The sequence below is a fragment of the Trichomycterus rosablanca genome, chromosome 7 (assembly GCF_030014385.1).
Source record: "Trichomycterus rosablanca isolate fTriRos1 chromosome 7, fTriRos1.hap1, whole genome shotgun sequence".
Classification (NCBI taxonomy): domain Eukaryota; kingdom Metazoa; phylum Chordata; class Actinopteri; order Siluriformes; family Trichomycteridae; genus Trichomycterus; species Trichomycterus rosablanca.
In genome coordinates this window covers 14781346-14795730 of record NC_085994.1, presented here as the reverse complement: position 1 = coordinate 14795730, position 14385 = coordinate 14781346, and the positions used below count along the sequence as shown (strand labels likewise).

General features: G+C 39.1%; 1 protein-coding gene across 1 annotated transcript in view; it reads left to right on the top strand.

The window, feature by feature from the left end:
• Window positions 1-937: 937 nt before the first annotated feature.
• The window catches only part of tafa3b (TAFA chemokine like family member 3b), a 208692-nt gene continuing 195244 nt past the window's right edge, over window positions 938-14385 (top strand). The window contains exon 1 of the mRNA XM_062998428.1: window positions 938-1205. The gene's annotated coding sequence lies outside the window, so the exon portion shown is untranslated. The remainder of the gene's footprint in view (window positions 1206-14385) is intronic.

Below are 14385 nucleotides of genomic sequence, written 5' to 3'. Positions count from 1 at the left end.
TCTAAATAATACAATAAGCACCAGAATCCTCCTTGCTTGCTTGCTTGCTCACTCACTCTCTCTCTCTCATGGGCAATTTACAGTTTCTGTGAAGTGAAAGGAAAGCAGCTGTGGGAAAAAACATGCCAAACTCATAAAGGAAACTGACTGTAGATCAAGTATTGCCTAACAGAGAGCACATGTGAGCACATTGTGGAACATACCATAGTTAGGGCACCAAAACATTAGAAGGCATCACACACATACACACGCCTGGAGCGAATGTATTGCAACCAATTTACCTTCTGCTTGTTTTTGGAAGTTAAAAGGAAAACGCAGGCATTACACCGAGGTGGGATACCAGAAACCCTCGTGATGTGCAGTGCCCACACTTCAACTCCTAAAAGGTTTGCATATTCTTTTGGTTCTAGCATGGATTTCCTGACAGTATCAGGTAACCCCTACATCCAGGGTTTTTTTTGTGTTTGTACTGTTTTGTGACCTACTGAGACCCTGTTTAGGATGAAGCAGTTAGTGAAACTAAATGCCTGATGATATTCTGATGATAAAATCTCTACCTTTTCTCAACTCGACCCACCCGCAGGTATCTATACAAGTCAGCCTGCACGTCAGTAATGTTCCCGCCGCTGGGGGGCGCTAGAGGACCGTCAGCATCAGTCGGTACAGACTAGGTGGAGATCAGTACAGAGAGAGACAGTGGCACAGAGCTTCACTTTAGTCAGACCTTCCACCCTCTCCAGTCCTAACGTGTTAGACGTAATCGGATCTCACCTCTGCCTTTTCTCTCAGACTCACAGCAGGAGAATATCGCACAGCACTGCGCACAATACAAACTGTACCGAGGATTTAATTCATCTAACCAGCCCGAGAAGCTCTGATGCCAAGTTTCTGAGAAACATCCAGCCGAGAGCGCAGCGCCAAGCGCAACTTTTCCGCAGGCGCGCAGCCGACACGCATCCAGCGCTGACTTTTCCGATGCGTCTGAGAGGACCAGGTCGGAGTTTTTTCGGGTAGTGCACGATAATCCGATTGTTTGTGGGTACATTTCAGAGGGACAGGGGATCAGAAAGCGCGCAGTGGAGTGGATGGCCCGAGCCTGGTGCTGGGCAGAGATACAGGATACCAGAGCGCGTATTCAGTCCGATAATGGACCGGCAATGAGAGAGGACTTTATACAGGAATAAATACAAGCGCCGCACCAACAGGTAAGGCACACAAATATTTGTTTTTTGTTTCTCTATTTATTTATTTTATACTTTTTTACTTACTTAGGCAAAATCTAAAATCTAAAGTGCTTCATATGTAACTGCATATGTAACTACACCACTATATATATATATATATATATATATATACAGGGGTTGGACAAAATAACTGAAACACCTGGTTTTAGACCACAATAATTTATTAGTATGGTGTAGGGCCTCCTTTTGCGGCCAATACAGCGTCAATTCGTCTTGGAAATGACATATACAAGTCCTGCACAGTGGTCAGAGGGATTTTAAGCCATTCTTCTTGCAGGATAGTGGCCAGGTCACTAAGTGATGCTGGTGGAGGAAAACGTTTCCTGACTCGCTTCTCCAAAACACCCCAAAGTGGCTATATTAATATTTAGATCTGGTGACTGTGCAGGCCATGGGAGATGTTCAACTTCACTTTCATGTTCATCAAACCAATCTTTCACCAGTCTTGCTGTGTGTATTGGTGCATTGTCATCCTGATACACGGCACCGCCATTGGATGCACATGGTCCTCCAGAATGGTTCGGTAGTCCTTGGCAGTGACGCGCCCATCTAGCACAAGTATTGGGCCAAGGGAATGCCATGATATGGCAGCCCAAACCCTCACTGATCCACCCCCATGCTTCACTCTGGGCATGCAACAGTCTGGGTGGTACGCTTCTTTGGGGCTTCTCCACACCGTAACTCTCCCGGATGTGGGGAAAACAGTAAAGGTGGACTCATCAGAGAACAATACATGTTTCACATTGTCCACAGCCCAAGATTTGCGCTCCTTGCACCATTGAAACCGACGTTTGGCATTGGCACGAGTGACCAAAGGTTTGGCTATAGCAGCCCGGCCGTGTATATTGACCCTGTGGAGCTCCCGACGGACAGTTCTGGTGGAAACAGGAGAGTTGAGGTGCACATTTAATTCTGCCGTGATTTGGGCAGCCGTGGTTTTATGTTTTTTGGATACAATCCGGGTTAGCACCCGAACATCCCTTTCAGACAGCTTCCTCTTGCGTCCACAGTTAATCCTGTTGGATGTGGTTTGTCCTTCTTGGTGGTATGCTGACATTACCCTGGATACCGTGGCTCTTGATACATCACAAAGACTTGCTGTCTTGGTCACAGATGCGCCAGCAAGACGTGCACCAACAATTTGTCCTCTTTTGAACTCTGGTATGTCACCCATAATGTTGTGTGCATTGCAATATTTTGAGCAAAACTGTGCTCTTACCCTGCTAATTGAACCTTCACACTCTGCTCTTACTGGTGCAATGTGCAATTAATGAAGATTGGCCACCAGACTGGTCCAATTTAGCCATGAAACCTCCCACACTAAAATGACAGGTGTTTCAGTTATTTTGTCCAACCCCTGTATATATATATATATATATGTGTGTGTGTGTGTGTGTGTGTGTGTGTGTGTGTATATATACAATTATGAAGTATTATTATTATGAATTATTATTAAGTATTATGAAGTACTGCATTTCGTTGCCTTGTACTTGTACATGTGTAATGACAATAAAGTTTAATCTAATCTAATCTAATCTAATCTAATCTAATTAAGTCGAGTTAAATTTATTTGTATAGCGCATTTTGCAATAGACGCTGTCTCAAACCAACTTTACTGATTATCAGACTAAAAAAACCCATGCTGAGCAAGCCGAGGGCAACAGTGGCAAGGAAAACTCCCTTAAAAAGAAGAAATCTTGAGAGCAACCAGGCTCAACAGGGACCCATCCTTCTTGGGTGGCCTGGAGTATAATTTAAACAAATATTTGGGTAACTTCGGTAATACATACTGTATTAAACAGGTTTGGAATCATTTTACTGGCCAATCAGGACATTACATATGACCGATACTATACTGTAATGTTGCACTTTTTAGTGGCATGGTGGTGCCAGCTCTGAGCATCCTTGTCTTTATTGCTTGGATGTTGGATTTCCTTTTCTTCTTTTTTATTAAGCAGCAGTGACTTAGGAATGGTCTTTGTAATAGATTGTCTACACCCACTTAAGAATAACTTTCCCAAATAATAGAAAAATTATTCAAAACTAAGGAAATATTATTTCCTGGAGCATTATTTTGATGTGATTATTCCTCACCTGACCTGACCCCATAAGCTTGCATATGCTTTCGAATCTATTCGCTTATGCACTGCAATAACTAATGCATATACACCACCGAAAACGTGGCAAATAACCCAATAATAGCTCTGTGGTGAATTGTAAATAATACAAAACACTTCTTCGCTTGCTCGCTCTCTTTCTCTCTGTCTGAGCAAGCTGAGAACAGCAATGGCAAATAAATAAAAAAAAACTCCCTTAAAATCACAAGAAAGAAACCTTGAGAGCAACCTGGCTCAACAGGGACCCATCCTCTTTGGGTGTCCTGGAGTATAATTTAAACAAATAATTAGGACCCTCGTTTGACCCACACATCACATCTCTGAAACTTTATGCAGCCTACAAATAAGTATGATTAAAAATGAAAACACAACCTGATTGTGTAAATACATGGGAGAACTTGATTGGCAGAAAAACAACCTGAAATCAATATGCCAGTCAATCATAATGAACATACTCAATTAATGCACTCACTTACATGCTCACACCTAAGGGAAATCTAGAACAGCCAGTCCACCTACTGGTATAAAGTGGAGGACAACCAGAAGTGCTCACAAGAAAAGCATGCCAACATTAGGTTGAAAACAGGTCATTTTGACTTTAAATCTATGCAACACACTGACCATCTAAATGAACATCGGAACCACCTACCGTTATCTACATTGTTGAAGTACTTTGTGATGAAATCTACCACAGTCACCTAGTCACCTGCACTGCTGAATAACCATATGGTTTAAATTAACTCGTATCACAGCATTACATGTAACCTTCCACAGTCTTTCTGTCCTTGCTTTAAATAAGGGCCAGATGTAATGACAAACTGGCCAACCAGTGAAAATATATGATCAGCCTAGGAATTATGGTTAAGACTTGAGTGCCTAGGACCAATAGGGTTAAATTAACACCATTGTCTTCAGTATGAATAATATCTATTTTGGCTGAATTAACATCTAAGGTTTGAAATGTAGTTTTACTGCGCTGAATTTATACCTATATATATAATTTTTAGAGTAGGTAAAGGTTCTGAAATTACTCCTAAGAAAAAAAAATTGTGTAAAATAACTGCAATAATTTAAAATGCCAAATTTAAATCTAAGATGTTAATAACAGAAAGCTGTGATTTGTAAAGTGTCTTGTAGAAGTAATTGAAAACCTTGATTACTGTATTTATTGATTATTGTAATTCTATGCCTAAAATACCATTCAAAAAAGTTGGTAAGCTTGTTGGATGGGCGAAACACCTGTTTTGAAACCATTTACAAAAAAAAAGTAAATTGGTAGCAGGTAATGCTATAATAATGGGTTTAAAGGGGACTTTAATGAAAAGCATCCTTTACAAGCAAGAATAGGTCAAGGTTCACAACTTTCCCAATGATGATAGTAAAAAAATCCCATATCCCATATATACAGTACAGCTTATGTGGAATTATTGCTTAAAATGTCAATATCTGTTTAGATGAGTTAAGAGCTGTAATGCTTAACACCTAGAATATTCATTTCATAATACAGTGTGAAACATAACATCTACAAAGTGCCCGAGGGCCAACAGTCCCTGATGACTTTATTTTAAACAATAAAATATGCATATAATACGCTGTTATTTAATAATTTTATTTTCACACAGTGAACAATAACCAAATGTAAGCATTCATGTGCCAAACATGGTTTGGGTTTAAACTATAACAATGCATGGCTACCTTTGGAGTATTTCCTGGCATACATAACCATAAGACAAAAGAGAAAAAAAGACGTTCATATTGAACAATCCTTGACATTTTGCTTATCTGGCTAACTCAGAAATCATGCTTTTCAAAATATTTTAATCTAATATTAGGCATCAATAAAGCATCAAAACACAGATACGATTATTTCATAGATCTATTAAGAAAACCTTTAATACTGTGTTGTGAAGAAACAAGACTGGGAAATACTGTTCTAAATTACCATTTAATACCTGTAAATACCTGAAACAGTCAAGTTACCAGACAATATCTTTACTTTGTAAATCAAGTTATTGCCTGTAGCTACAAAAAAGTTCAATTGTGTTAATTAATACAGTCCGTGTAAAAACTTAGTCCATATAAATATCAGATACAAACATCACAAATATAAACCATATGATTGAATAACCTGAATAAACTGTAGAGATCAAACATCAAGCAGCAAACAAGTTTCACTTCTTCTCAAACAGTACCGAGAGGAAGGAGGCGGAGATGTACGGTTTTGATGGACAGGTCTAGCAGCCAGTGGAGATACTTGTTAAAGAGAATGTGTGATTTTCATCTTTTTATTGGTCATTTTGATATTCGCTGCTATGGACAGACAGAGATTTATACCCACAATCAACACATGTAAAACCGCTTAAAGTGGAGATACGTGTTTTTCATCAGACAGAGACAATATATTTTTTTCTGTTTGACTGTGCTGGCGGGCCACAAGTAATGCAATTTAAGACAAAAGATGCGGGCCGTATAAAATCCGGCCTGATCTAGGGTGTTAAATTTACTCTAAAGGTTAATGAAATTAGTCCTAAGGAAAAAAAAAAAAAACGTATACTTACAATACATTATAATCTTAAATTAACATATACAATGTTAAGTTACTGTTTGCACTGCTGAGTTACTATGTTAGCTTACCAGCTTCAGAGCCAAATTACTCTTATTGGGTCAGACTTTTACTCTGTTGAGATTAAAGTCTAGTGAATCTGTTGGATGATTTTGATTGGAGAGATGGGTGGGAACAAATATTCATCAGGAAGGGAAACAAACTTAGTCTATGCCCCCGGAAAGTGGAGCTTAAAGTTAAGAAAGTTAGGGCAGCTTTATCCTAGTGGTTAAGGTAGTGGACTAGTAATCAGAAGGTTGCCTGTTCAAGCCCAACTTTTGCCAGGTTGCCACTGTTGGGCCCTTGAGCAAGGCCCCTAACCCTCAGTTGCTTAGATTGCATACTGTCACAACTGTAAGTTGCTTTTGATAAAAGCGTCCACTAAATGACATAAATATAAATGACAGTGTTTGAAGCAACTGTGTCTCAAATCCTGCACCACTGTATTAAACAGGGAGTCTTATTAGTGTACTCTTTATTGTACTATTTATGCATTTTCCCTTTTTCTCCCAATCTTGTTGTATCCAATTACCTTGGTTATATCTCTTCTTCACTGCTGCAGACCCCTACTCTGACCTACCTAACACACACCCCCTTTCACATGTGTGCAGTTGCTGACCACTTCTTTTCACCTGCACAAGGCGGGTTCACACAGGGATCAGAATCTTGTACTGAGAGTCACGTCTCTGTCCAGGCACCATCCGCCAGCCACCAGAGGCCGTAGTTATGATCAGCAGTGATGAGGACTCCCTCCGGCCCTCCAACCCACCACACATTAGCCAAACAAGTCTGCGTGTGGGTGCCTGGTCAGCCAGTAGGTCTCAGCACTGATGGACTAGTGTGTTTTACCACTGCACTATTATCAGCTATGCAGTATCTAGGACAAAGGATGTGGTTTGGGACGCAGCCAGGAGATTACTTGTAAACTGTGTGCATAAGTAAAAATGATCAGATAAAATATTAATTAAGTGTGAAGTTAATGTTGCGTTACAGGTAACGTTACAGTATTAGGTAGGCTTAATCATTTATAAGCAAGGTCAAGGTTCACCACTTTGGGAAAACAGCTTAGCAACAGTTTAAGAGTAATGCACAGTTGACAGGCCAGACCGGTCTCCCATTAAAAATGTGTGGCGCACTATAAAGCACAATATACGACCTGGACCTCAGGCTGTTGAGCAGGTGAGGTAGTATATCAAGCAAGAATAGGAAAGGCATAACATATTTACTCAGTCATTTACACAAATCAACACTTAATAGGGCAAAACAGTGAACTTGCTTAGGTAGATCGTTTCCTTTAATGATGTTATGTGTTGAGTTTGGCATGTTCTTTTGATCCATGTGAGTTTTCTGTACATACATCCTCTCACCTTCCAAAAACAAGTCATCAGGTGACATTGGATGCTCTAAATTGGACTTAGACATGAGCAAGTTACCTGTTGTTGACCTGACCTGTATTTCTTCCTGCATCTAGTGTTTCTGAGACTGGCTCCAAACCCACCATGACCTTGACCAGGACTGAGCAGTTCCTAAATGGAAACAAATTAGTGATCACCTTGACAAGTCCTATAAATGTCTGCAATGTCAAATTAGGGCAATTCACTGCCGCAAGAGTGTTTGCTGCATTTCTAACTATTCTACTTATCCTGGTCAAAGTCATAGTGAAACAGGAGCCTACTGATGTTGAAAAGCAAAATTAAACCTGGCACTCTTTTGGTATATAGGAAGAAACCAAAGTACCAAGTGGAAACCTACACAAACACTTAGAGGATGTCGAAAAACCACACAGCGAGGCAATTAGGGGCAAGATTTACCCTGGGTTCCTGAGTATGTGCAGTACCAGAACTATTTGTTAAGCCACCATACTGCCCTGTTTGCAGCACTGAAGGGACTATTTCACAACCGTACGTGTAAATTGGACCATGTGCATGCTAATTCAGTCCTACGGATGCTGAAATGAGAGGTTTAGCTGTTCTGTAGATGGTAGCAGTCCCTCGTGTCTGTCGGCAGGCATCACTCGTCTCTCTCTGCTCTTAACAAGTTGCTGAGCATTATGGGACAAAGGTTGTCTATGTGGATTGACTTTTAATTTACAGCGAGAAGTTTTTTGACAGATTTAGGCTGCCAGACTAATAATTCTTTTTTTAAAGCCTGCAAAAACGACGCCTCAAGAGAAAGTTGTGAGTAGGACACCAGTAATAGCAGATATTAAACTCCCCTGAAGCGGCTGCTAGATTTGGGCCATTTATGTGACAGCCTATTCTACAGTTTCATGGGGGCAGGTCATAGCAGACCACACATATAAATCTGCTCTGTTAACACCCACAGTGTTTGTGAGCGCAGTGTTGAGTTAACAGTTAGCTCAAAGCACTGTATTAAGTTTTCGGAAGGTCTCTGGTTCAAGCCCCAGCACTGCTAACTTGCCATTGTTGGGCCTCATTCTATATAAATAAATACAGACCGCTCTCCCCTTAAAAATGTGTGGTGCACTATAAGGCATGATATACGACCCAGACCTCGGGCAGCTAGTGTTGGGCTCCTGATTCTGTATAAATAAAGATTCTACGTATATAAATTAATAAATAATGACAGGTTAAAAAATTAACATCCTTTTTTTGGAATGCATAAAAATGCTGCCCAAAGCCAGTTAAAAATAAAACAAAATAATAAATAAATAATTAATTAAATAAATAAGAAAAAAATAAATAATGCCTCTGGGATATTTAGACAGGTAAAAAATTAACATCATTTATTTAAAATGCATAAAAATGATGCACAAAGCCAGTTAGAAATAAAACAAAATAAATAAATAAATGAACAAATAAATGAATAAATAAATAAATAAATGAATACATAAGTAAATAAATAAATAAATAATGAATTATTCAGACAGGTTAAAAAATTAACATCCTTTATTTGGAATGCATAAAAATGCTACACAAGGCCAGTTAAAAATTTAAGTCCATGATGTTGTCAAACTCAGTTGACTGTGGACTGTCATCCATGTTTCAGCAACTTCTAATTTATAACATGTTTCCTGTTTTGGTGATTGTTGGACTTGATCTGATCATCCAGAAAAAAGCTGCACAAGATATCAGTAGGTTTTCCTCAACCATGTGTGTGTTGGATGTTTAGCTGGCTTGACTCTGGACAATGTTTATATGGAAAAAGAGAAGTCACCAGCTTTATCCATTCATGGCACAGGGACTTCTTTAAGGTAGATCATAAATGGTTCACCTTTGTGGGCAAGCATTATTGTTTTAAACTATATGCGAGAAGCTACGAGAAGCCAGTGAAGAGAACACATCAGTTGGGTGATGTGGCACTGTTTGGGTTGGTTAAAAACGGGAAGCTGCATTTTGAATTAGTTGCAGGGGTTTAATAGTGGACATGGGAACACTTGCCAGGAGCGAGGTGCAGTAGTCCAGCTGTGAGATTACACGTGATTGGACAAGAATCTGAGTGGCTTCCATGGAGAGAAATGGCAGAATCTTCTTGATATTGATACTGACGTGATCTTGTCATGTTGGCTACATGAGTAAAGAAGGACAGGACAACACATTATCAGATGGTACACCACCAAATTAAATAAATTTAACATTTAGAAAACCCACAACAAACTTTGCAGATAAAAAGTAGTGAAATTCCAAAACTACATTGATATGCATGTTCTTTATCTTTTGCTTGTCAACTGGCAAATAAGCACAAACATTTTGAACAGAGTGATGCTGCAGACGGCAATCGAGGTCTGCTGCCAGCGCTCCAGAACTTTGAATTGTAATTAGACTGAGTTTACAGCGAGCTGAACACTCATGATGGTGATTTACTAATCACTATACCAGCAGGAAGCATCTGCTGAGAAAAACTGAGAGACTAAGAAAGAAGAGAGGAGAAAGTGAGCAGAAAAAACAAAAAACAAAAACAAAACGGGGGAGATAATTACGTTTGGCAACTTCCTCAAAAGAGGTTGTGTAAAGTAAAAGCGTTTCAGAGCTTTGTGTATCCGGGTGCATTTCCTTTTACTTCAGAAAGCACTGTTTGAAACCACTTTCTCAGGTCATCACATCCTCTCCATTTGCCTTATCCGTCTAACTGCCTGACAGTCTCTTTTATCTTCATCGAACTGTCTCTCTTATACCTGTCTGTTTCTTCTGTGATGTCGTGCTTGCTCCATTTTTCCATTATGAGAGTATTTGCAAGTTTAGAGACAGTGGTAGCTTAGTGGGTAGGGCTTTGAGCTATCAATTCAAAGTTAAGATGTGAGTTCAAATCCTGCCTCTGCCACTGTTGGGCCTATGAGCAAGGCTCTTAAACCTTTTGGCTTTAGGGGCATCGTACAATGACTGACCCTGCACTCTGACCCCAGCTTCCAAACAAGCTGGGATATGCGGAAAAATAACTTAATTGAACTATACACATGTAAACACTGATCAGCCATAACATTAAACCACCTCCTTGTTTCTACACTCACTGTCCATTTTATCAGCTCACTTACCATATAGAAGCATTTTATAATTCTACAATTACTGACTGTAGTCTATCTGTTTGTCTACATACCTTTTTAGCCTGCTTTCACCCTGGTCTTCAATGGTCAGGACTCTTCCAGGACCACTACAGAGTAGGTATTATTTGGGTGGTGGAACATTCTCAGCACTGCAGTGACACTGACATGGTGGTGTGTGTTGTGCTGGTATGAGTGGATGAGACACAGCAGCGCTGATGGAGTTTTTAAGCACCTCACTGTCATGGCTGGACTGAGAATAGTCCTGGGTAGCGTCCTGTGACCACTGATGAAGGTCTAGAAGATGACCAACTCAAACAGCAGCAATAGATGAGCGATCGACTCTGACTTTACATCTACAGGGTGGACCAACTAGGTGGGAGTGTCTAATAGAGTGGGCAGTGAGTGGACACGGTATTTAAAAACTCCAGCAGCGCTGCTGTGTCTGATCCACTCATACCAGCACAACACACACTAACACTAAATAATACCTGCTCTGTGGTGGTCCTGTGGGGGTCCTGACCAAAGCATGCAGAGAAACAGATGGATTACAGTTAGCAATTGTAGAACTGCAAAGTGCTTCTATATGGTAAGTGGAGCTGATAAAATGGACAGTGAGTGTACGAACAAGGAGGTGGTCCTTTTTGATGATGGTTCTTTCTATATAAATAATGTAATTTTGGGGAATGTAATAATGGTGGAATGTACTCCTTTAATTCTATTACCGTCTGATTAATTAGAGTTGCCCCACATGAGGGTTTGTATGAGGGTGTGTGTGTGTGATGCAGAGTTGGGTATTATTACTATGTAGATATTTGTGGGAATTGCTGATGGCTAAAGGTGAGAGTTCAGTTCTCATGAGAGTAATATAGAACTAAGTGTCACTCTGTGTGTGTGTGTGTGTGTGTGTATGTCCCACACAGTGTTAAATTTCATCTACTTTAAAACCACTGAGAGCTGTCTGGGAGGCAGGATTAATGTCTAACAGACCTCTGCTCACCCATTATCCTGTAATTGATCGCCTGTTAGGTGATTAATCCATCAAAGACATTAACAAAGACAGAGCGTCTGAATATCTGTGTGTGTCTGTGTGTGTGTGTGTTTGTGCATCCAGGGGTGCTGATAAGCTTGAGGTTTTCTTATGTTAATACAGATCTTGTTCCTCCAGCACAAGCAGCACCTGTAGCTCGACTAGGATAATTTGCTGAACAGTGTTGTGTTTTCTGCTCAACGAAAGACAAATAGTGTTTTGCCAACGTTAACCAATCCAATAACCAACACGGGTCCAGATATAAAAAAAGTTACATTAAAAGAATGAAATTGAAGTAAGGCAGCATCTAATACAAATGTACTCAGGTACAACGGTACTCGTTACACAGGATGATGAGAAAAAAACTATGTATAGATTAATCACTTCACTGACATTATTGAGCAGACTGTACGAATGTACATACAGGTTTAACCAAGCTATACAATACAAACCAGCTATTCAGCAGTCAGAAACTGAAATCACCATTAGATCAAACATTCCTTAAAATAAATACCACTCTTATAGGAAAACACTGATTAAATTTTTTACAACACAAGCACTATTTTTGTTGTTATATATGGTACCTGCCTTACACAAACAAAGCCTAGGTAACATAGCCTAGGTAAAGGTCATGGCTGCTGTACACATTTTGGTTAGTTCCAAGTTTTAGTATTTGAATATGCTTAAATATGTCAGCCTATTCGTAAAAATGTCAAATAGTATGTCAGCACAGCACAGGCAAAGTAAATATAGGTTAGAGCTAAAGCTCAGATGTTGTTTACCCATAGACTTGCTTTTAAAATGATCAGTTCTAAAGCATAGACCACACCTGGGCATTGTACGGCCCACATCCGGCCCTTTGGTTGTCCTTAATAAATATATAAATGAATGCACATCACACATAAAATATAACCGGATTGTTTTATTTTGAAGGGACCGCTATTTCTTTCAATTTACGTGTGTGCGAGTGTATCCAGCTTCACCGTAATGTGTTGGCGAACAAAACTGAGTGTGATTGATAGAGACGGTACAGTTTTTAACCCAACATAAACTTACTCAAGGATCATAATTTAAATCTAGGCTTTAAATCGCCATTATGGTCCTAAACACACAGAGAAAAAAAGAACTTGAATAATGTGAAGAGGTCACATCTGAAGCTTTGATAGCTAAACTGCAAAATAAACAAGGACTTTTACACATCCAGGACTGGAGCCATCCAGATCAGCTTTGTGATTTTCAAAAAGAATACTGTACAATAACAAAGGACTGAAAAACAGCAAATGATGTAATTAGACTCCAAACAAAACAGCATTAGTAATTTGTGTAAAGTTAATAAAAAAACCTGCACATTTTGTTTACAAAATGCATTCGAGAAATTTGATTAAGTAATAAAATAATGTTGATGTTTTTATTCTGCCTGCTTCTCATTTTCATTGCCTGATTGTAAAATGTACTCTATACAATTTACAATTTATAATTCACTAAACAATGTACTGCTTTTTTTATAAAGAGATCAAATTAATATTGAGCAGAATTAAGTTCACCCTATTGGTCTGGCTCTTAACAGTCCCAGTTTTCCATGTGACCCCTTGGAAAATTTAATTGTCCACCCCTGGCTTAGACGATTGCTTTCCCCATAGACTTACACTTAAGATCATTAATCTTTTTTTGTATGTGAATATGAGTAAAAATGGGTTACAACTAAAGCTCAGAAGCTTTTCACCATAGACCTACATTTAAAATAATTAGTCCTTTTGTGTTGTGTGTGTGTTTTTTTATTTGTATGATTATAATCAAAGGTACTTGGTGAGTCACATTGTTATATTCCTATTGTCATGACGTCATTAGTCCTTTTTTCTTTTTTTTTTTACACAAATATGAGTAAATATGGGTAACAACTAAAGCTTAAACTATAGCTGCGTCCGAAATCCCATACTTCCATACTCAATAGTACGCGAAATGAGTACACGAGAGCGGTTAGTATGTCCGAATACATAGTATACACAAAAAGGTACGCGAGAAGTACCCGGATGACCTACTTATTGGGCAGCCATGTTTGAGTATGCAAGCGATGCACACTTGTGGTCCGCGAATGTATCCCATAATGCAACTGGAGATGCGTAGGCATTCGAAGCGGAATAAGAAACAAGAAAGATGGCGGAAAACGGAGAGTCCTCTGTTTACAAGTGTAAGTAAGATAAATAAAATAAAAAATTTAAAGACGAATAAATAACAAAAAGACGATAAATATCCAAAATTTTGGCGAATGGGGTTTGTAATGAGTCTGTAACTATGGTGATATTACGTCATCACATCCTCACGTCATCACTTGACGTTGGTAAGATGGCGGATGTAGTACGTAGCGGTGTTGTGTGCATACTGCACACTTCTGTACTGAAAGTATGTACTTTTTTACCGGCCGAGTAGTGCGTACTTCCTCCAATCTAGTACGTACTCTGTAAGTATGCGATTTCGGACGCAGCGTGTGTCTTTACCTCATAGACTTACACTTTCGTCTGACCATAAGACTTTTTGTGTTGTGTGTGTTTTTTATTTGTATGAATACAATTATATTTTCTTAGTAAGTCACATTGTCATACCAACTGGCTCCTATTGGTATCATCAGTCATTTTTTGTACGTAAACATGAGCAAATATGGGTAACAACAAACCTCAGATATTTACCCATAGACTTATATTTAAAACCATCAGTCCTTTTTTGTCTTTTTTTCTACGTAAACAACTTAAGCTCAGATGATGCCTTTTTCCCATAGACTTACACTTAAGATCATTAGTCTTTTTTTGTATGTGAATATGAGTAAGTATGGGTAACACCTAAAGCTCAAATGATGCCTTTTCCCCATAGACTTACATATAAAATCATCAGTTGTTTTG